Genomic DNA, 25200 nt, shown 5'->3' with positions numbered 1-25200 from the left:
TTCTGATAACTATTTTCCAGCCTTTGGTTCATGTAGACAACATTCTCACGTTGTTCCATCGTTTGTTCAATGTGACAGTCTTTCATTAAGTGTGGTCCACCGCATTGCTCACAACTGATTCGTATTGCGTGAATATCTTTATTCATCTTTTCCATTCGTCTTTCGAAAGCATCTATTTTTGCGGAAACGGAATCAAAGTCATGGCTAGAATCGGCTCTAGCCGCTTTAGATGAACGAAAAATATCTTTTTCTTGATGCCACTCATGAGAGTGGGAGGCTGTGTTATCAATAATTTTGTAAGCTTCAGTTGCGGTTTTCTTCATAATGGAACCACCAGCTGTTATGTCGATGTCTTTTCGTGTAGCAACGTTGACACCTTGGTAGAATATTTGTACTATTTGATAAGTGTCTAAACCGTGTTGAGGACATCCTCTCAACAACTTTCCAAATCTTGTCCACGCCTCATATAATGTTTCATTTGGCTTTTGTGTGAACGTAACAATTTCTCCTTGAAGTCTCACGGCTTTAGATGCCGGAAAGAATCTTTTAAGAAATTTCTCAACTAAAACATCCCATGTGTCAATCGCCCCTTCAGGTAACGATTCTAACCAATCTTTGGCTTCTCCCTTTAAAGTCCAGGGAAACAACATGAGATAGATCTGCTCATCTTCCACTTCTCGGATTTTGAATAGTGTACAAATTCTTTTAAACGTACGAAGGTGTTCGTTAGGATCTTCATTCGGTGCACCACTGAATTGGCATTGGTTAGTTACCATGTGTAGAATTTGTCCTTTGATTTCATAATCTGGCGCATTAACTTCTGGCTTAATAATGGCGTGACCTTGGCCCGTGCGTGTGGCTCTCATTCGATCTTCCATACTTAGAGGTTCCGTTACTTCCATTATTGAATTTGTTGAATACGAATCACTAGAGGATTCTGATTTAATGGTTTGTGGCTCAGGAGGAATAATTAGTGGTTCAAGATCTTGGAATTGTCCTTGAATATGCTCCGGGTTCTTAATTGTGAAGTCGGGTTCAAAAGATGGATTATCGGAAATTTGAGTTGGAGTTCTTGTTCGACTAGATGACGATTCTAAAGAAAAATCAACGGCGACAATATTTGCTAGATGTCTTGATCGAGTTACAGGTGGTGAACGTATGAAAGGTGGTGAACGTTTTGCTCGGTGCATTCACAGAATATCCTATTAGTTATAAAAATAAGAAAAACTTATATAAGTTGTCCAATTAATAGACTTTTCTGATTTTGCCCACGTTTCGAATAGCCAAAAGATGCAGCAGAGGGGCAGGATTCGTTTGGTCTCAATATAATTGAGTACTGTTTGGCTCCAATAACCCGGTCCACGTACAAATCCAACTATTACTACGAACCAGAAAATTTTGATGTCTATCAATTTAACCACTTAAAATAAATTTTCGTAATTTTAAGAAATTTAGAGAAGAAGTAGAAAAAAATCTAAGTCCTAAAAACTAGAATGGCGAGAAATAAGAAAGAAAAAGATTGCGCGTCGAAAAAGGTCGAAAAATAAAAAGGTCGAAAAATAGGCGTCGAAAAATAAAAATAAGAAAGTAGTGCGAAATACGGCGTCGTAAAATTCTAAAGCACCTAAAACTTAATCTAAGGAATAAGCACTTAAGGGATTTTACGGCAAAGCCTAAAAATTCTAGAAGTAAAAATAACTATGGCAAAACTAAACTTAATACTAAAAGTTGCGACTATAGTCTAAAAATCTAAAGGTAATAAAACTAAAAAAAAACAATTTTTTTTTTAGAGACAAAATCTTAAAAAATATATATTTTTTTTTTAATAATTTTTTTTTTTTTTACGTTTTTTTTTTTTACGTTTTTGTTTTTTTTTACGTTTTTTTTTTAAGTTTTTTTTTTTTTTTTTTTTTACGTTTTTTTTTTTAAAAACGAATTTTTTTTTCTAAAAAAAATACGTTTTTTTTTTTTACAATTTTTTTTTTTTTTTAAAAAAATGATTTTTTTTACAAATTAATACTTTTTTTATAATTATTATTTTTTTTTCAAAACTTTTTTTTTAATTCATTTACTATTCATGAATAGTAAATGAAAAGAAATTAATTAATTTACTATTCACATGAAAGCGACATGATAGAAATTATTAATTACAATTTACATAATATACCCCTGAAGTATTTAATAAATACGACTTTTTAAAACTATTCAAAATATATTCTAAAATATTATTATATTATTATATTCTATTTCAATATTATTATATTATTATATTCTATTTCAATATTATTATATTATTATATTTTATTTCAATATTATTATAATTAAAAATATAGCGTTTTAGCGCTCCCCGGCAGCGGCGCCAAAAACTTGATGATGTAGCGTGAGGGTACGAAATAGTATTATTTTTAATACAAAATACTACAAAATATGACACAAGTTTTATTAATTTACGGATGGGATATACCTAAACCTTGCTACAACACTATAGGCAGTGTACCTAATCGTAGAGTAGTGTAGTTTTTAGTAAGTCCGGTTCGTTCCACAGGGAGCTGGTGATACTTACTATATTTTTAACTATATTTATACAAAATATATATAATTATATAAGTAGTAATATTATTATAAAAGGGGGGTTTTACCGTTTAATGACCGGTTTGTCGATTCTATATTTTAAGCGTAAAGATAAATGACGATAATTAAAGTGCGTAAAATAATGACAATAAATAAAATGACAGTAAATAAAATTGCGAGTAATAAAATGACAGTAAATAAAGATACGATGAGAAATATAATAAAAGAATTATGCTTATTTAAACTTCCGTAATCATGATGTTTGACGTGTTGATTTTAATTTATTACCATGGGTTAATTGTCCTTTGTCCTGGTTTATTTGATACGTCTATCTGGTTTTTGTCCATAATAGTCCATCGGTCATAAATATAAAGTGCGAGTATCCTCGTCAAATTACCCTTATACCCGAAGTCAAATATTCCAACTGATTAAGGATTTAAACTGTGACGCAGTTATCACTTCTGTCAACAATTACACCAGTTATCACTGTATGTAATCCACCCCTGTTTTAATTAGTTTATGAATATTAATTCATCCACTTGATCAGAATGAATAATCAATTACCCAACCCAATTGATTAATTAAATGATTATAACAGATTCCATATGAACATCACTAAATAGGACAACCATAATCATTATTAATTATTAGGTTAATTAATTTGAAGATAGGTTCGACAGACTCCAATGAGTTGTCACTCAATTAGACAATACCCCCCATCTATTAATAGTCAATAGTTCAATTTCCACAAGTGTCGGTCTTTTGCCCAAACCTTAATTATGGTCCAAAGTTCAATAACCCCTTCTTAATATTTTAGCCCAACATCACGATTACTTCGGCTCAAATAAGCATAATAATAACTTAGTTACGATACATTAATTTAAAAAGGAAGAACATAACTTACAGTGATTATTAATCGTGTAGCGTTACACGGACAGAGTTCCGACTTAAAACCCGTTAAACATTTGTTACACTACCCCAAAATTATTATTAAACTTAAAATTAAAATTAATATTATAAATATAAATATATATGTTACAAAGAAAGAGAATTGAAAAGGTATATCTAAATCATCGATTTAGATGGCCTTTTATAGGCAAATGATAAATTGAAATTTTCACTTATGACCCCTGAACTATGCTCAATTAACAACTTTTTAATATTTAATATTATTCTTATTATGAATTATTTAAATATTATATTATATTCTTGTGCATAGTTGACTTGTACTTTCAGATCCGTTGCGTTGAGCGTTGAAAGTTGGTTCATGTGTCGGTTCCGGATTTTCGAACGTCCTTTCGCACAATTTTATATCGTGTACTTTGCGTTTTGTAACTTGTACTCTTGTCGTTTTTAGACGTTCCTCATCAATAATTTGAACCTTTTTTATTGTATCTTGTACTTTTTAGCTTTTTGGACCTTTGCGTCTTCAATTCGTCATTTTAGCCTTTTGTCTTCGCACTTATTAAATATAAACGAATATTACTTGAAAATGGAACAATTGCAACTAAAATCTTGTCTTTCTTGGGGAATAATGCTATGAAATATATGTTCCTTTTTAGCCTTATCAACATTACATTTGGTTACATCGCGAGGTACTTGACCTCTATATGATACATTTTACAAACATTGCATTCGTTTTAAAAGACAAACTTTCATTACATCGAAAGTTGACGACATGCATACCATTTCATAATATATCCAACTATAATTGACTTAATAATAATCTTGATGAACTCAACGACTCGAATGCAACGTCTTTTGAAATATGTCATGAATGACTCCAAGTAATATCTCTAAAATGAGCAAATGCACAGCAGAAGATTTCTTTCATACCTGAGAATAAACATGCTTTAAAGTGTCAACCAAAAGGTTGGTGAGTTCATTAGTTTAACATAAATAATCATTTCCATCATTTTAATAGACCACAAGATTTTCATTTTCATTTCTCATAAATATACGTCCCATGCATAGAGACACAAAAATCATTCATATGGATTGAACACCTGGTAATAGACCTTAACAAGATGCATATAGAATATCCCCTATCATTCCGGGACTCCCTTCGGACATGATAAATTCGAAGTACTAAAGCATCCGGTACTTTGGATGGGGCTTGTTGGGCCCAATAGATCTATCTTTAGGATTCACGTCAATTTGGTTGTCTGTTCCCTAATTCTTAGATTACCAGACTAAAAAGGGGCATATTCGGTTTAATAATTCAACCATAGAATGTAGTTTCGATTACTTATGTCTATTTCGTAAAACAGTTATAAAAATAGCGCATGTATTCTCAGTCCCAAAAATATATATTGCAAAAGCATTTAAAATGGGAGCAAATGAAACTCACAATACTGTATTTTGTAGTAAAAATACATATGACTTCATTGTACAAGTGTAAGGTTGGTCTCGGATTCACGAACCTATATTATTCATATATTTATTAAAACATATACTTGTAATCGAACAAGTTTAGATATTATTATTAATTGTTATTTCAGCAACTTGTACGTTTCTTTAATAACTAAATTAACTATATTTATTTTTATATACATTAAATAGATAATTAATATTTATTACAAACATATTAATATAGTTATGTTTTATGTAAATAATATATTTTTATATAAAAATCTTTATTTGATATATTAATAATACTAATAATAATAATGATAAAATAATAATATTAGTGTTAGAAATAATAAAAATGATAATAAAAATGATAATAAAAATAATAATGATAAAAATAATGATAATTCTAATAATAATAATAATGATAGTTCTAATAATAAAAATGATAATTTTTAATAAAAAAATTAGTTTCAATAATAATACTACTTACATTAAAAATGATGATAATAACTGAAAGGACCCGTCCTAATCCACCTGGACGAAGTCATCAACATTTGGTCCCATTGCGATGACCGGCTCCAAGTAATGTCCTTATATTGAGCAAATGCACAGCGGAAGACGTAATTCGTACCTGAGAATAAACATGCTTTAAAGTGTCAACCAAAAGGTTGGTGAGTTCATAGGTTTATTATAACAATCATTTCAATATGTTAATAGACCACAAGATTTCTTAATCATAAACATAATACACTCGCAAGTGTATGTAAAGCATTCTAAGTGGTTGAGCACTTGGTAACCATACTTAACATTTAATCAACGTCGCATATTCCCTTTATTATGAAATCTCACTACACCGTACCAAGTGTAGTCACCAAAACGAAGTACTGTGCAACCGTTGAATACTGGTTGTCCAGTCCGGTTGGGGTTGTCAGGCCCGATAGATCTATCAACAGGATTCGCGTTTACAATACCCATGTAAATAGTAGTTACCAAGCTACAGGGAAATATGCCAGTGGTACAACTCAACGTAGAATATATTTTTAAGTACTTGTGTCTATTTTGTAAACATTTATAAAAGCAGCGCATGTATTCTCAGTCCAAAAATATATACTGCAAAAGCAATTAAAAAGGGAGTAAATGAAACTCACTTTTGCCTTGAAGGTATTTAATTTGACTTGGTCTCCGATAGATATCACGAACCTAACCATATATATAATATATCAACATATTTTCTTTTTAAGTAATCGTTACATATATATATATATATATATATATATATATATATATATATATATATATATATATATATATATATATATATATATATATATATATATATATATATATATATATATATATATATATATATACTTTTAATACTTTTAATATTTTCTTAGTCCGTAGTTAGCAGTCCGATGTTAGTGGTCCACAATTAGTTAAATAAAATAAATAAAGACCCCATCGTATTCGTATTGATCAGAATTAATCTCGACCCATGGTACCATGTTGTCAAATGACGTGTTGCGTACATAAAGTACCGTGTTGTCAAATGACGTGTTGCGTACAATCATGAGGTCTTATGATTAATCTTCTCGTGTTGTTTACGGGTGGTCCTGAAATATATAAAATCAAATCATAAGTAATTATATATAAAATATCATATTAATTAGAAAATATATGATTAATTTACTTTTTCTCCAAATATTTTTGTAGCTAAACTAGCTTCGGATACCCAATCTTGTTTTAGTCGTAGTTTCTTCATTACAACTCCGTTTTTGTTGGTTCAACTTGCCACTTCCTTGGATCGAGTCAAATTTTAAGAATATGAACTGAAAATACCTTAGTTTGTATTCGAAATCATAGGTTATAGGTCAAACTTTGGTGAAACTTATGAAAGTGATCATTTTCCATCATAAAAATAACATTTAATAATCATTTTTCTAAAAATACTTACACTTTGAGTTAAACCATGAAATTTTTATGTGTTAATATATTCATAAGAAATATCATTTTTCCAGAACATGAACTTCCAATTCAAAGTTCAAGATGGTTTTTAATTATCCAACCCAAAACAGCCCCCGGTTGCACTCCGACGACGTAGATTCAGTTTTTAAGATGTTCTTTGTAAAACCAAGTTATATCTTGTTAGGTTAGCATATCATTATGATATATTACAGGTCTTAAAGTGTTTTAAAAGTCAAGTTAGAAGGATCTATTTAGTTTGCGAACAAGTTTGAAATCATTCAAACTATGTTCTTGCTGTTAAAATTTTATACCACAAAATAAGATAGCTATATGAATATGAATTGAATAAGATTATGAACAAGGTTACTACCTCAATTTACTTGGACAAAGTTACTGCAAAAGATAAAAAATAATCTTGGAATTAAAGAGTGGTGGAGTTAGATCAAAAGGTTGGAAGTAAACTTCTTCAAATGGGTGGTTATTTTGATATGTTCTTGAAAGAGTTTTCTTATGGTGTTTAAGGCTTGTAATTGAAGCTAAATGATGGGGAAAATGCTTGGAGATGATCAAGTATAAAGTTAGGAGTATTTTGAGAGAGAAATGAGGGTGTAGTTATGAGAAAATGGAGTGAAGAAATGGTGTTCATTTATAAAAACGTTTTTAGTTTATAAAGAAAGAAAAGGATTCCTAATTTTGTTTTCTTACTAATAATTCATACTACTTGACAAATTCTAGTTACCTCATATCTAGGGTAGTAATAATGTTGATTAGGATGTTGATTTGATGTGTATATACCAATAGTAAATACGTATAGAAGCTGGGTATGATACGGGTACATATAGCCTAGATATACGTATAGAAATCTTGAGGAAACGGAACAAGAATTCAAATATAGCTATCTTTTGTGAATATACTTATATTGTTTTATGTATTTAAGTCCTTAAAAGTGATTAAATACATTATATATACGATACATGTATAAGCATTATAGATTATAAGTACATATATCAAAGAATGTTACGTATAGTTATCGTTTTGAAAACTTAAGTTAGTAGTTTCAAAATATACTTATAACTCATTGTCATTAGTACACAATGAGATGTTAAACCATCCTTAGATCATGTTAAATATATATAAATACATATATATACACAAACGTATAATTATCGTATGTTATATAGTTCGTGATATCATCGGTCATATTGGACGGTCAAACGTTGTGTAAAACTCTTTTCAAAAACACAAGTCTCAATAATTTGGATTGCTTATCATGTTGGTATGGTTTAATTTATGTAAATATTAATCTCATAAGTATAATTTGGTCGGAAAATTCCGGGTCATTACAGTACCTACCCGTTAAAGAAATTTCGTCCCCGAAATTTGATAGAGGTTGTTATGGATAACAATAAGAAGGTTTTCATGACAAATACAAGGTGATAATGGAGTTTTATTATCATTGAGTAATGTAGATAAAACAATTCTATTATGCGAAGAATATAAATGAGACTATCGTAAAAGAGTGAGATGAGTAAAATATATTCGTCTTAACCGATGACGTAGTTATGATTGATTTCCGGGATTTAAGGGATTTAAAGAGAATCTTACGTAATAAGATTTGGTTCTTTGGTGATTAAGGAAATCAGGATCTTCTTTGATTATATGCAATAATCTGTTTCGATTGCTCTGTCGGATATTTCACTATAAATTCACCCCTTCATTTCCTTATTTTCCACGACTCACACCTTCTATTCTTTCTCCCTTGATTCTTACTTTAAAGCATTTATCAATATGCTCCATCCGGTCCTGATTCTTGATATACTCCTAACTTTTATATCTGTCATTCTTCTTTTTCATCTACCACCAGAAGAATCTATTTACTTCTACTATACTCTTGTGTTTATAGTGTTTCTAATTCTCCCGTGTCTCTATATTGCTATCTGCATCGATATACACGGTTTGTAATTTCGGGGTTATTATCGAAGTTTATATTCTTCATTATTTTTCGGAGCTTCATGCTTTCGTTTTCTCTTCCCGACTTCGAGTCAAGTGAGTAATGGTCCGGAATTCGTAGATATGAAATTCAGAATGAACATAGCTAATGCTCTAAGAAGAAAATGGTAATAGAACGATTTTGATTTGTTAAATTACCAGAATACCCTGAAGAAGACCGAGTCATCCAGAAAAATATTCTCTTGATATGTTTAGAGATTAGATAGAATGTAAGAGTCGTGTAAATGGCACATGATGATGGTACTGTGAATCATCATGCTTCATTAGAAACTCAGCATGACTTACTGTAATATAATGACGTTGATCAAGTGTCATTATATTATACTAATCCATGCTTCAGTTCCCAACAGTACTTCAAAACATTCATATTTTAAACTCGAAAGTTTCAGAATTTAGAAACTAACACAGTTTCTTTTATGTTGCAGATATTACGGAGAGATAAATGATCTCAGATAAGAATAGTTGTGAAAATATCGCCAGAAATATGGAGGATATTTATAATAGAACATACGAGAATATCTTAGAATTTCTAATATCAATGGATGATGAAGAAGATTTGTCTGTGAAGGTTTAGAATGAGAAATAAGATGTTTGCTAACGATTTCAGCAGGCACAGAATCATTTGGATTCTTTGAAGGCAAACTTATTCTTTGTGATTTGTCCACGGCTTTCTTCATAGTTTCACATAATCCGCTTTTCGGTACTAAATTTTCTATCGAGCGTTCCTAACACTCCTTTTTTTATCATCAAACTTTTGGCCATTAAGATCATCTACAACATGCTGCTTCGTCAGCATTTTCAAAGTTAACTGATCTGGGTCATCGGTTATCAAACCGAGGTAGTTTCAGGAGAATTGTGTTTTTAGAGTGATTAATCGCTGATGGTAATATTGTGGAATATAAAAGGTTCCCCAGTAACAATAAAGAGTACGCATATATATCGCGGTTATAATAAAGTTGTTTCGGATGAAAAGTCGGAGTTGACTTGATGGAGCTGTGACAAAATTAGCTACTTTGAAAAGGGATTGCAAAACGATCTTCGGTAATAACAATGTCAAAGGAACTAGAACAGATACGTGTCAAATGTTTACTCAGTTTTCGAGGGTTTTTCAGGTGAATAACTATATGCATCAATCTTTTCTTCCGTAGATGAAGTGCGGTTGGTTTATCCTCTCGATTGAGGTATTTTTAAGAATCATGATAGATTTGAACGCTGATTGTAATCGTCGAGATTCAATGAGGTTTAAGATGAAATCAAGTGGCAATCTTGAAGAAATGTTTAGTTTCATATGTTATAATCAATATTTTAATTCATTTTAATTGTCCAATGTCATTTTTCCACAGTCTATAGTCCACAGTAACAGTCCAATAATTCATATATAGTTTAATATATAATATACGAATTAATTAATATGTGTCGTGACCCGTATACCTCTCAGACTCGATCACAACTCAAACTATATATATTATTGTAGAATCAACCTCAACCCTGTATAGAGAACTCGATCATTACTGCATATAGAGTGTCTATGGTGATTCCAAATAATATATATAGATGCGTCGATATGATATGTCAAAACATTGTATACGTGTCCCGATATTTAAAGTGCGTAAAATAATTACAGAAATTAAATGACGATAAATAAAAGTGTGATAATTAAATTGAAATAAATAAACTGCGATAAATAAAATGTAATCAGTTAGCTAGGAACAGTTAGCTGGAACAGTTAGCGTGGATTCTTAACAAAATTTTTCATAGTTAATTTGTTTGTTTCTAACAGATTTTATTTTGTCATATGTTTTCTTCATATGCCACTTGTTGGATTCTGGGAAGTCAAAATCCAAATATGAAATTGAATGAAAATGGTTATTCTGCGGTGAACGGATACGTATATCGGTGGTTGTAAGTAGGATAGTAAATGACTGTTGAATCAGCTTCGACGAATGTACAATGTAACTTATTAAGATGAAATCTAATTATTCCTCGGGTATTACCTACCCGTTAAAAAAAAAAAAATTCACCATTAATATTTTGTACAAAAGAACTTTTAATTACAATCTTTATGAAAACATATATACATATATATTTTTTTTAGATGAAATCATGAATTTAATGAGTTAATATGATATTAATCTCATTTGCTTTTTGGTTTGAGCTAGAATAAGAAATCTCTAAAACTTTTTAAAACCACATATTCTTCGCAGAATATCAATGAAGTTATGGATCAATACTTCATCGTTCGTTATTGTTGGTACTCCTTGTTATCTATGGTGCGTATGATGTTGATGTTTATGGGATAGATTATGATGTCGAGACGTGTGATGCGGATGTTGTTTGTTAGTGGTGATGATGGTATTGTTGATGTTATTGATGGTGGTGCTGATTATACTGCTGGTGCTGCTGCTGGTGTTTGCAACCTTCGCACCATGTTCTCCAAAGCCGTCACGCGAGCGCGAAGTTCGTTAACTTCTGCTAGTACACCGGGATGATTGGCGGTTGGAGCGAGCGAATGAACAAGATTTGTAATATGGGATAGTATATAATCGTGACGAGATACTTGAGAAATGAGAGAGAAAATGGTGTTTCAAATAGGTTCGCCGGTAAGTGCTTCAGGTTCATCGCCAAGAGGGCAATTTGGTGGATGGAATGGATCACTTTCTTCTTGTATCCAGTGATTTAGTATATTATGAACCCATCCCAAATTGATCTAGAATAGATGATGGGAAATTGGTTGATCCATTCCGGTGACGCTGCTTTCGGAGCCCGAATGGAAATCCATATCGGCATAACTGTCGGAATCTGAAGAATTCGAACTAGATGCGGAATCCATCTTGTATAATGGGGAAAATGAATTTTTGGTATGGAATATATTATAGGAGTTAGATTTGGTACTCTTCAATACATAATTTACATATGTATATATAATACCAAAATCCCGTAAATTACGGAGAATCTTTGAAAAGATATTAGTCAAAGTTCGCAATAATAGATATGATAAGATAAGAATTCGTCTATACACTATCAATGCAGTAAATGCAGTAAAACGTGTCTAGACTTATGAATGATAAGCATGTAATTTCCTAAGGATGATAAGCAGATGATTTCCGACTAGAAATGATAAGCAAAACTTTTGACATGTAGACACGGTCGAAGTCCAGACTCATTAATGCATCCTAACAACTACTAGTTAGACACACTAATGCAAGACCTGGTTCGCTACGACCACCGCTCTGATACCAACTGAAAGGACCCGTCCTAATCCACCTGGACGAAGTCATCAACATTTGGTCTCATTGCGATGATCGGCTCCAAGTAATGTCCTTATATTGAGAAAATGCACAACGGAAGACTTAATTCGTACCTGAGAATAAACATGCTTTAAAGTGTCAACCAAAAGGTTGGTGAGTTCATAGGTTTATTATAACAATCATTTCAATATGTTAATAGACCACAAGATTTCTTAATCATAAACATAATACACTCGCAAGTGTATGTAAAGCATTCTAAGTGGTTGAGCACTTGGTAACCATACTTAACATTTAATCAACGTCGCATATTCCCTTTATTATGAAATATCACTACACCGTACCAAGTGTAGTCACTAAAACGAAGTACTGTGCAACCGTTGAATACCGGTCGTCCAGTCCGGTTGGGGTTGTCAGGCCCGATAGATCTATCAACAGGATTCGCGTTTACAATACTCATGTAAATAGTAGTTACCAAGCTACAGGGAAATATGCCAGTGGTACAACTCAACGTAGAATATATTTTTAAGTACTTGTGTCTATTTTGTAAACATTTATAAAAGCAGCGCATGTATTCTCAGCCCAAAAATATATATTGCAAAAGCAATTAAAAAGGGAGCAAATGAAACTCACTTTTGCCTTGAAGGTATTTAATTCGACTTGGTCTCCGATAGATATCACGAACCTAACCATATATATAATATATCAACATATTTTCTTTTTAAGTAATCGTTATATATATATATATATATATATATATATATATATATATATATATATATATATATATATATATATATATATATATATATATATATACTTTTAATACTTTTAATATTTTCTTAGTCCGTAGTTAGCAGTCCGATGTTAGTGGTCCATAATTAGTTGCTTAAATAAAATAAATAAAGACCCCATCGTATTCGTATTGATCAGAATTAATCTCGACCCATGATACCATGTTGTCAAATGACGTGTTGCGTACATAAAGTACCGTGTTGTCAAATGACGTGTTGCGTACAATCATGAGGTCTTATGATTAATCTTCTCGTGTTGTTTACGGGTGGTCCTGAAATATATAAAATCAAATCATAAGTAATTATATATAAAATATCATATTAATTAGAAAATATATGATTAATTTACTTTTTCTCCAAATATTTTCGTAGCTAAACTAGCTTCGGATACCCAATCTTGTTTTAGTCGTAGTTTCTTCATTACAACTCCGTTTTTGTTGGTTCAACTTGCCACTTCCTTGGATCGAGTCAAATTTTAAGAATATGAACTGAAAATACCTTAGTTTGTATTCGAAATCATAGGTTATAGGTCAAACTTTGATGAAACTTATGAAAGTGATCATTTTCCATCATAAAAACAACATTTAATGATCATTTTTCTAAAAATACTTACACTTTGAGTTAAACCATGAAATTTTTATGTGTTAATATATTCATAAGAAATATAATTTTTCCAGAACATGAACTTCCAATTCAAAGTTCAAGATGGTTTTTAATTATCCAACCCAAAATAGCCCCCGGTTGCACTCCGACGACGTAGATTCAGTTTTTAAGATGTTCTTTGTAAAACCAAGTTATATCTTGTTAGGTTAGCATATCATTATGATATATTACAGGTCTTGAAGTGTTTTAAAATTCAAGTTAGAAGGATCTATTTAGTTTGCGAACAAGTTTGAAATCATTCAAACTATGTTCTTGTTGTTAAAATTTTATACCACAAAATAAGATAGCTATATGAATATGAATTGAATAAGATTATGAACAAGGTTACTACCTCAATTTACTTGGACAAAGTTACTGCAAAAGATAAAAAATAATCTTGGAATCAAAGAGTGGTGGAGTTAGATCAAAAGGTTGGAAGTAAACTTCTTCAAATGGGTGGTTATTTTGAAATGTTCTTGAAAGAGTTTTCTTATGGTGTTTAAGGCTTGTAATTGAAGCTAAATGATGGGGAAAATGCTTGGAGATGATCAAGTATAAAGTTAGAAGTATTTTGAGAGAGAAATGAGGGTGTAGTTATGAGAAAATGGAGTGAAGAAATGGTGTTCATTTATAAAAACGTTTTTAGTTTATAAAGAAAGAAAAGGATTCCTAATTTTGTTTTCTTACTAATAATTCATACTACTTGACAAATTCTAGTTACCTCATATCTAGGGCAGTAATAATGTTGATTAGGATGTTGATTTGATGTGTATATACCAATAGTAAATACGTATAGAAGCTGGGTATGATACGGGTACATATAGCCTAGATATACGTATAGAAATCTTGAGGAAACGGAATGAGAATTCAAATATAGCTATCTTTTGTGAATATACTTATATTGTTTTATGTATTTAAGTCCTTAAAAGTGATTAAATACATTATATATACGATACATGTATAAGCATTATAGATTATAAGTATATATATCAAAGAATGTTACGTATAGTTATCGTTTTGAAAACTTAAGTTAGTAGTTTCAAAATATACTTATAACTCATTGTCATTAGTACACAATGAGATGTTAAACCATCCTTAGATCATGTTAAATATATATAAATACATATATATACACAAACGTATAATTATCGTATGTTATATAGTTCGTGATATCATCGGTCATATTGGACGGTCAAACGTTGTGTAAAACTCTTTTCAAAAACACAAGTCTCAACAATTTGGATTGCTTATCATGTTGGTATGGTTTAATTTATGTAAATATTAATCTCATAAGTATAATTTGGTCGGAAAATTCCGGGTCATTACAATAATAATAGTAATAATAATAATAATAATTATAATAATAATAATAATAATAATATTAATAATAATAATAATAATATTAATAATAATAATAATAATAATAATAATAATAATATTAATAATAATAATAATAATAATAATAATAATAATAATAATAATAATAATAATAATAATAATAATAATAATAATAATAATAATAATAATGGTTATGATAATACTACCTCAAAGGAGTAGTCCTTAAGGAAACAAAAAAAAATGCCCAAGTCCGGGTTTGAACCCGCGACGTCCCGCTAACCCGATCACATCCTGAACCATCCATCTAACTCTGTTTTGCTGTTTTATTTCGCATCCTAAATTTAACCATTTATTCGGTTATCCTCTCCTTCTTTAAAACAAACCCATTTAATATCATCATCATTATCGAATCATTTATCATCATCATCATTATCCTTAATACATCACCATCGGCAATCATCTTAATCATCATCAAATTTCATTATCACTGTTGTGATTATAATCATCAATATCTAAACCATACCTCATAATCTTTATGATTATGAACTTTATTATCATCATCGTCGTACATCATGATTTCATCATCACCAATATCCCTTAGAGGTTTACGGCCAGACTCTATAGTTCATCATGGCCTGTTTAAAAAAATTTTGTGACCCACCAAAATGAGAGGAGCCCATTTATTTAATATAAACAGAAACCCAACGTAAAGATTACGGCCCATCAAGAGATTCGTTGTCCAATTCAATAGCTTGATTAAAAACAAATTATCTTCATAGCAGACCCTACAATCTGGGTCGATCAACATAACCTGTTCATGATCATCATCATCTTATCATTAGTGTTTATCATCTCCATCATTATGATCATTATTATTAACGCATCACCATCATGCATTACCCATCATAATCATTTATTATTATTAACTATAACCAGGATTATTCTTAATGTATCATTATTATGACTTTATATCTATATCACTCTTAAATTTGTGGAAGAAAAATATATAACACATCATAGTATCGAATTGTATAAGTAATTGGGCCCGATAACTTTAACTTTGGATTAATTTAATATAACTCTCCATCATTATATAACCACTCACCAATCAATTTGTCAAATGGTGTAATAAGATGTCGGCCAAATAAAGAAAAAGAGGACACGATAGATAGCAGTTCCCCACCATAAATATTGTTTTATCATTCACGGTCCATTATATCTTATAACGTCTTCTCTGTATCGTTGTTGAAAGAAACACAAACAAACATTGTAGCAGCAAAATCATAAGGGTTCACGATGGTGTTTGGGTTTGGACAGAAAAATATAGCAGCAACTCGGCAACAACAATCATGATGGTGGTGGTGTGATCAGATAATAGAAACAGGAAGATCAAGATGGTAATTAGTCGATGATGTTAAACAGAAGTGACAAAAAAGAATTATTTTGTAGGTGTGTGTTGAGGCTTGTCGAATCGTGAAAACAAGAAGCAATAAATAGGAGTATTTAGTGTGTGGGTTATGGATTATGGTGGTCCATGAATATCGTATGGTGACCAAGCAGATGCGCATAAGTGTAGGTGTAATAATCGAACAAAATGGTTCATGGAGGTGATGATCAAGAAATAGAAAACGAATCAAGTGGGTTGTCGAAGTCTAAATGAAAGATGCAGGAGTTCCATGGTGGAATTGTGATGGTTTATAATGTGGTTGTGGGTGTTCGAATAGTCAATAGGATAACAAATACACCATGGTGTTCATGGTTGTAGTCGTAGTCAAAAGTAGAAGAAGCAATTCGATTGTTGCAACAATCGTAATTGGATGTGTTTGGATAGATATTCAAGTCTGGTACAGTGGTTTTTAAATAGAAAAACAATGAGAGCAATTGAAAAGTTGAATCATATGTGTGTTGTAAAACGAGTGCAGTGTATTTTGGTGGTGTGTCGATCGAATGGGCTTCAATTAGTAGTTATTTCGTAATTAGAAGGTTTCAAATAACAAATGGTGGGTATGGTGAGTTTGAATGGCGAAATAAACAGGAAACAGGAGCAGCTGCGTGATTCGAGAAAACAAAACAGGAAATGAGTAGTTTAATGTTACCTTGTGATGGTGGTTCTTGCTTCGATTAGGAAAGAAAGGTGGTGTTTGCAGTCCTCGGTTGTAAGTGTAAGGTTGTATTGTTTTTAGATGGAAGGTGATGGTGAATGATTTACACAGAAAACAAATTAGAATATAGTGGTTGTATAATGGTTTAGATGGGTTTTAAATTGCTCCAAATAGAGATAGAAAGTAGAGGTAATAATAAACAAGAAGTTGTCTACCTAGTTTATCAACATGGGAGTAAAATAAAGAGATAAAACAATAAGTGGGAGTAATACAACTGGTCACCCGTGAATGTATATTTAGAAAGTAGTAATAATAATTAATAAAGTAGCATGTGGGTGTTGTTTGTCAAAGATGTAGTACATCTCAGATTCATATTCATATTTGTAAAGATAATTTAATAGTATAATAATAATAATTATAATAACAATAAACATAGAAAACGTGTTCCACTAAAATAAATAGTAAATCTTAATTTGTGAACATATGCCGGCGATTTTATTATGGATATATATCGTAGTCTGTTGTTAATCAGTGGCGCATAAAAAGTCTTCCGAAAAATCTCAAATTTTTTAATATTAAAATTCATGTATTTATTTATATTTTATTTATATATATAGATATGTTTTAAATAATAATTATCATAATATTATATTTTCATCTTATTTTACATAAATAATGTTTAATAATAACAACATATAATATTTAAAATTATATTTCCAATTATTATCTACATATATACATAACTAATTACAATTATTTGTTCGTGAATCGTCGAGCACATTCAAAGGGTAATTGATTACATGAATATAGTTTCAAAATTTTCGAGACTCAACATTACAGACTTTGCTTATCGTGTCGAAGTCATATAAAGATCAAGTTTAAATTTGGTCAGAAATTTTCGGGTCGTCACAGTACCTACCCGTTAAAGAAATTTCGTCCCGAAATTTAAGTGAGGTTGTCATGGTTGACAATAAATATGTTTTCATGACTCATACAAGTTGATAAATTGAGTTTTATCATCATTGAGTAATATGGATAAAACAATTCGATTATGTGAAGAGTACGAGTGAAGTTATCACAAAAGAGTGAAATAAATAAATAAAGATTTAGCTTTTGACGTAGTCAGGGTTGATTTCCGGGATTCAAGGAAATTAAAGAAAATCTTGGAAATCTATAAGATCTGATTCTTCGGGATTTATGGAAATTAAGATCTCTTTAATTAAATGCGATCATCTTCTCTATTGCTCTATCTGGTATTTCCAGTATAAATGAACTTCTTCCGTCCCATTATTTTCACCACTCCTATACTTTCCTCGTCAATTCATACTTCCAAAAGATTTTGAAAATGCTACATCCAGTTCTGATCCTTGTTATTTTCCTGACTATCGCTTCTGTCATTCTTCTTTTTCATTTTCCACCAGAGGAATCAATTTACGTCTACGATTACCTTGGGGTTATAGTGTTTTTAATTCTCCCATGTCTTTATGTTGCTATACACATTGATATACACGGTTTGTGATTTCTGTGTTGTTGTTGGGCTTTATATTTTCCCTTACAACTCGAAATTCCATGCTTTTGTTTCTTCTTCCCGAATTTAAGTCAAACGAATAATGGTCCAAAATTCGTAGGTATGAAGTGTCGAATGAATCTAATGTTCTAAGCAGGAAGGAACGTAATAACATGATTTGATTTGGTAAATTACCAGAATCACTGAAGATAGAACTATCAAGAATATATTTTCTTGATATGTTCAGAGGTTAATTAGAATGAAAGAGTTATGTAATATGGCACATGATGATGGTATGATCTACTGTGAACCATCATCACGTTTCATTAGAACTTCCAGCATGACTTACTGTAATATAATCACATTGGCCTGACGTCATTATATTATACTAACTCATGCTTAAATTCCCAACACTTCTCCAGAAATCATTCATAATTTAAACTCGAATTTCAAAGAACTTTAGAAACTAAAATAGTTGCCTTTATGATGTAACACGGATAGCACGAAGAGATAAATAATTTCGGACAAGATTATTTATGAAAAGATCCTCAGAAATATCGAAGATATTTATGATGATATTTTCAGAATTTCTAAGATAGAAGGTTGATAAAATTTTTTTTTTTTTTTACAAGATTTAACATGAGTACGGAGCAAGATATTCTCTAAAGATTTCATCAGATACAGAATTATCTGGATTCTTCGAATATAAGGTTTGGTCCTTGTATTTGTCCTCGGTCTCCTTCATGGTTTGCTCAATCCGTTTTTCAGTACCAAATTTTCTATCGAGCGTTCCCAACATTCCATTCTTTATTATCAAACTTTTGACCATTTAGACCATCTATGATTTTGCTGTTTCCTCTGTATTTAATGCTACCATATCTGAATCACTGGTTATCAATCCGAGGTGGTTTCAAGAGAATTGTGTTTTTAGATGATTAAACGCTGATGGTAATATGGGGGAATATAAAAGGTTCTCCAGTAACGATGACGAAAGGCAAACTTATATAACAAGGTTATAAAAAGGCTAATCCGAATGAAAAATTCGAAGTTGACCTGCTGGAGCTGTGACAGAATTGGCTAATTTGAAAAAGGAACTGCAAAGTTATTTTCGGTAAAAACAATGCCAAAGGAGCTAGCACAGATACGTGTTAAACGTTTACTCAGGTTCTAAGAGTTTTTCAGGTGCATAACAATATGCATCAATCTTTTCTTTCGTAGATGAAGTACGGTTGGTTCATCCTCTCGATTGAGGTGTTTTCAAGGATCATGAAAGGTTTGAACGCAGATTATAATTGTCAAGATACAATGAGATTTAAGCTGAAATCAAGTGGAAAACTTGAAGAAATGTTCAGTTTCATATGTTATAATCAATATTTTAATTCATTTTAATTGTCCAATGTTATTAGTCCACCATCGATAGTCCACAGTTAACAGTCCTATAATTCATATATAGTTTAATATATAATATTCGAAATAATTAAAACATATCGTGACCCGTGTACATGTCTCAGACTCGATCACAACTCAAAGTATATATATTATTATAGAATCAACCTCAACCCTGTATAGCTAACTCAATCATTACCACATATAGAGTATCTATGGTTATTCCAAATAATATATATAGATGCGTCGATATGATATGTCAAAACCTTGTATACGTGTCCCGATATTTAAAGTGCATAAAATAAATAACAGAAATTAAATGACAATAAAATTGCGAGAATTAAGTTGCGATAAAATAAATTGCGATAATTAAAATGTAATAAGGAATTAACAGTTAACTAGGAACAGTTAGCTAGGATTTTGTTAGCGTGAATTCTTAACAAAATTTCTCATAGTTAATTTGTTTGTTTCTAACAAATTTTATTTTGTCCAATGTTTTCTTCATTATGCTACTTGTTGGATTCTGATAAGTCAAAATCCAAATATGAAATTGAATGAAAATGGTTATTCTGCGGTGAACGGATTCGTATATCTGTGGATGTAAGTAGGATAGTAAATGACTGTTGAATCAGATTCAAAGAATGTACAATGTAACTTATTAGTGTGAAATCTAAATATTCCTCGGGTATTACCTACCCGTTAAAATATTTTCACCATTTACAGTTTGTACGAAAGAATTTTTTTTTAATTAAAATCTTTATGAAAATATACTTACATATATATTTTCTTCAGATGTAATCATGGATTTAATGAGTCAATTATGATATTAATCTCATTTGATTTACCGTTAGAACTAGAATACATAATCTCTAAAACATTAGAGATTATATAATCGTCATGTAGAACGAATATAAATGATATAGAATGTCATGTAGAGCGATGATTATGCTCGAGGTACATAATGAGATGTTGAGGCGTGTGATGTTTGAACTTGGGTTATTGGTGGTACTGGTATTGATGTTGGTGGTACTGTTGGTGTCGATGATGTTGCTGAAGCTGGTACGTTTTGCATCATATTTTCCAAGGCTATAACTTGGGCGCGAAGCTCGTTGACTTCTGCTATTACTCTGGGATGATTGTCGGTCGAAACGAGCGGATGAATAAGGTTTAGAATTTTATATAGAATATAATCGTGGCGAGATACTCTGGAAATGAGTGTGAAAATGGTGTTTCGAATGGGTTCGCCGGTAAGTGCTTCAGGTTCTTTGCCAAGAGTGCAGGTTGGTGGGTGGAAAGGATCGCCTTCCTCTCGTCTCCATCGATTAAGTCGACTACGAACCCTTCCCCAATTCATCCAGAATTGAAGATGATTAGTTGGTTGATCCATTTCATTTACACTGCTTTCGGAGCTTAAGTGAATATTCATGTCAGAATAGCTGTCGGAATAACTATCGGAATCTAAGGGATTCGAACTGGTTGAGGGATTCATCTCGTATGATCAGATGAAGGATTTTTGATAAGAAATAGATTATAGGATGTAGATTAGTACCCTGCAATACATAATTTACATATGCATATATAATACTAAAATCCCATAAGTTACGGAGGAATCTACGAAAGCTGTCAGGCAAAGGTAACAATAACAGATATACTAAGATATGAATTTATCTATACACTGTCTATGCAATAGAGGCAGAAAGACGTGTCTAGACTAGGAATGATAAACAAGAAATTTTTGACACGAAATGATAAGCAAAACTTTTGACATGCAGACACGGTCGAAGTCCAGACTCACTAATGCATCTAATCAACTATCAGTTAGACACACTAATACAAGACCTGGTTCCCTAAGACCACCGCTCTGATACCACCTGTAAGCTTTAGTTGGGAACACCACACGTCCCACCCAGTGCCTTCCCAGCTAACCGCCTGGTGACCACTGAGTGTACCTCAGATACTGATTTTAGGGCCTGCCTCTATGCAATTGCCAACCCTCTTAAGGGATCGCAAGGAGTAAGAGCCAATGCTTCGTCACAGGTAACACTGTGAGAACCTCCTTTACGACTAAACCGCCACACATGGACGGCGTTATACCAGCTCTGATGCCACCTATAACGACCCGTCCTAATCCATCTGGACGAATACATTACATTTGGTTACATCGCGAGGTACTTGACCTCTATATGATACATTTTACAAACATTGCATTCGTTTTAAAAGACAAACTTTCATTACATCGAAAGTTGACGGCATGCATACCATTTCATAATATATCCAACCATAATTGACTTAATAATAATCTTGATGAACTCAACGACTCGAATGCAACGTCTTTTGAAATATATCATGAATGACTCCAAGTAATATCTCTAAAATGAGCAAATGCACAGCGGAAGATTTCTTTCATACCTGAGAATAAACATGCTTTAAAGTGTCAACCAAAAGGTTGGTGAGTTCATTAGTTTAACATAAATAATCATTTCCATCATTTTAATAGACCACAAGATTTTCATTTTCATTTCTCAAAAACATACGTCCCATGCATAGAGACAAAAAAATCATTCATATGGATTGAACACCTGGTAACCGACCTTAACAAGATGCATATAGAATATCCCCTATCATTCCGGGACTCCCTTCGGACATGATAAATTCGAAGTACTAAAGCATCCGGTACTTTGGATGGGGCTTGTTGGGCCCAATAGATCTATCTTTCGGATTCGCGTCAATTAGGGTGTCTGTTCCGTAATTCTTAGATTATCAGACTAAAAAGGGGCATATTCAGTTTAATAATTTAACCATAGAATGTAGTTTCGATTACTTGTGTCTATTTCATAAAACAGTTATAAAAATAGCGCATGTATTCTCAGTCCCAAAAATATATATTGCAAAAGCATTTAAAAGGGAGCAAATGAAACTCACAATACTGTATTTTGTAGTAAAAATACATATGACGTCATTGTACAAGTGTAGGGTTGGTCTCGGATTCACGAACCTATATTATTCATATATTTATTAAAACATATACTTGTAATCGAACAAGTTTAGATATTATTATTAATTGTTATTTCAGCAACTTGTACATTTCCTTAATAACTAAATTAACTATATTTATTTTTATATACATTAAATAGATAATTAATATTTATTACAAACATATTAATATAGTTATGTTTTATGTAAATAATATATTTTTATATAAAAATATTTATTTGATATATTAATAATACTAATAATAATAATGATAAAAATAATAATATTAGTGTTAGAAATAATAAAAATAATAATACAAATAATAATGATAAAAATAATGATAATTCTAATAATAATAAAAATGATAGTTCTAATAATAAAAATGATAATTTTTAATAAAAAAATTAGTTTCAATAATAATACTACTTACATTAAAAATGATGATGATAATAATAATAATAATAATAATAATAATAATAATAATAATAATAATAATAATAATAATAATAGTAATAATAATAATAATAATAATAATAATAATAATAATAATGGTTATGATAATACTACCTCAAAGGAGTAGTCCTTAAGGAAACAAAAAAAAATGCCCAAGTCCGGGTTTAAACCCGCGACGTCTCGCTAACCCGATCACATCCTGAACCGTCCATCTAACTCTGTTTTGCTGTTTTATTTCGCATCCTAAATTTAACCATTTATTCGGTTATCCTCTCCTTCTTCAAAACAAACCCATTTAATATCATCATCATTTTCGAATCATTTATCATCATCATCATTATCCTTAATACATCACCATCGGCAATCATCTTAATCATCATCAAATTTCATTATCACTGTTGTGATTATAATCATCAATATCTAAACCGTACCTCATAATCTTTATCATTATGTACTTTATTATCATCATCGTCGTACATCATGATTTCATCATCACCAATATCCCTTAGAGGTTTACAGCCAGACTCTATAGTTCATCATGGCCCGTTTAAAAATTTTCCGTGACCCACGAAAATGAGAGGAGCCCATTTATTTAATATAAACAGAAACCCAACGTAAAGATTACGGCCCATCATGAGATTCGTTGTCCAATTCAATAACTTGATTAAAAAAAATTATCTTCATAGCAGACCCTACAATCTGGGTCGATCAACATAACCTGTTCATGATCATCATCATCTTATCATTCGTGTTTATCATCTCATCATTATGATCATTATTATTAATGCATCACCATCATGCATTACCCATCATAATCGTTTATTATTATTAACTATAACCAGGATTATTCTTAATGTATCATTATCATGACTTTATGTCTATATCACTCTTAAATTTGTGGAAGAAAAATATATAACGCATCATAGTATCGAATTGTATAAGTAATTGGGCCAGATAACTTTAACTTTGGATTAATTTAATATAACTCTCCATCATTATATAACCAATCACCAATCAATTTGTCAAATGGTGTAATAAGATGTCGGCCAAATAAAGAAAAAGAGGACACGATAGATAGCAGTTCCCCACCATAAATATTGTTTTATCATTCACGGTCCATTATATCTTATAACGTCTTCTCTGTATCGTTGTTGAAAGAAACACAAACAAACATTGTAGCAGCAAAATCACAAGGGTTCACGATGGTGTTTGGGTTTGGAAAGAAAAATATAGCAGCAACTCGGCAACAATAATCATGATGGTGGTGGTGTGATCAGATAACAGAAATAGGAAGATCAAGAGGGTAATTGGTCGATGATGTTAAACAGAAGTGACGAACAAGAATTATTTTGTAGGTGTGTGTTGAGGCTTGTCGAATCGTGAAAACAAGAAGCAAGAAATAGGAATATTTAGTGTGTGAGTTATGGATTATGGTGGTCCATGAATATCGTATGGTGACCAAGCAGATGCACAAAAGTGTAGGTGTAATAATCGAACAGAATGGTTCATGGAGGTGATGATCAAGAAATAGAAAACAAATCAAGTGGGTTGTCGAAGTCTAAATGGAAAGATGCAGGAGTTCCATGGTGGAATTGTGATGGTTTATAATGTGGCTGTGGGTGTTCGAATAGTCAATAGGATAACAAATACACCATGGTGTTCATGGTTGTAGTCGTAGTCAAAAGTAGAAGAAGCAATTCGATTATTGCAACAGTCGTAATTGGATGTGTTTGGATAGATATTCAAGTCTGGTACAGTGGTTTTTAAATAGAAAAACAATGAGAGCAATTGAAAAGTTGAATCATATGTGTGTTGTAAAATGAGTGCAGTGTATTTTGGTGGTGTGTTGATCGAATGGGCTT

The 25200-nt window shown here is 31.3% G+C and overlaps 1 non-coding gene across 1 annotated transcript; it reads left to right on the top strand.

Moving 5' to 3' along the window:
* Positions 1-411: 411 nt before the first annotated feature.
* On the top strand, positions 412-518 carry LOC139846223 (small nucleolar RNA R71). Its single transcript, XR_011758953.1, has one exon. It is a non-coding gene; the product is annotated as a small nucleolar RNA R71 (small nucleolar RNA).
* Positions 519-25200: the final 24682 nt, after the last annotated feature.

Source organism: Rutidosis leptorrhynchoides, chromosome 4 (genome assembly GCF_046630445.1).
Source record: "Rutidosis leptorrhynchoides isolate AG116_Rl617_1_P2 chromosome 4, CSIRO_AGI_Rlap_v1, whole genome shotgun sequence".
Taxonomy (NCBI): domain Eukaryota; kingdom Viridiplantae; phylum Streptophyta; class Magnoliopsida; order Asterales; family Asteraceae; genus Rutidosis; species Rutidosis leptorrhynchoides.
The sequence above is the reverse complement of the archived record's forward strand: the minus strand, read 5'-3'. Positions and strand labels throughout refer to the sequence as shown.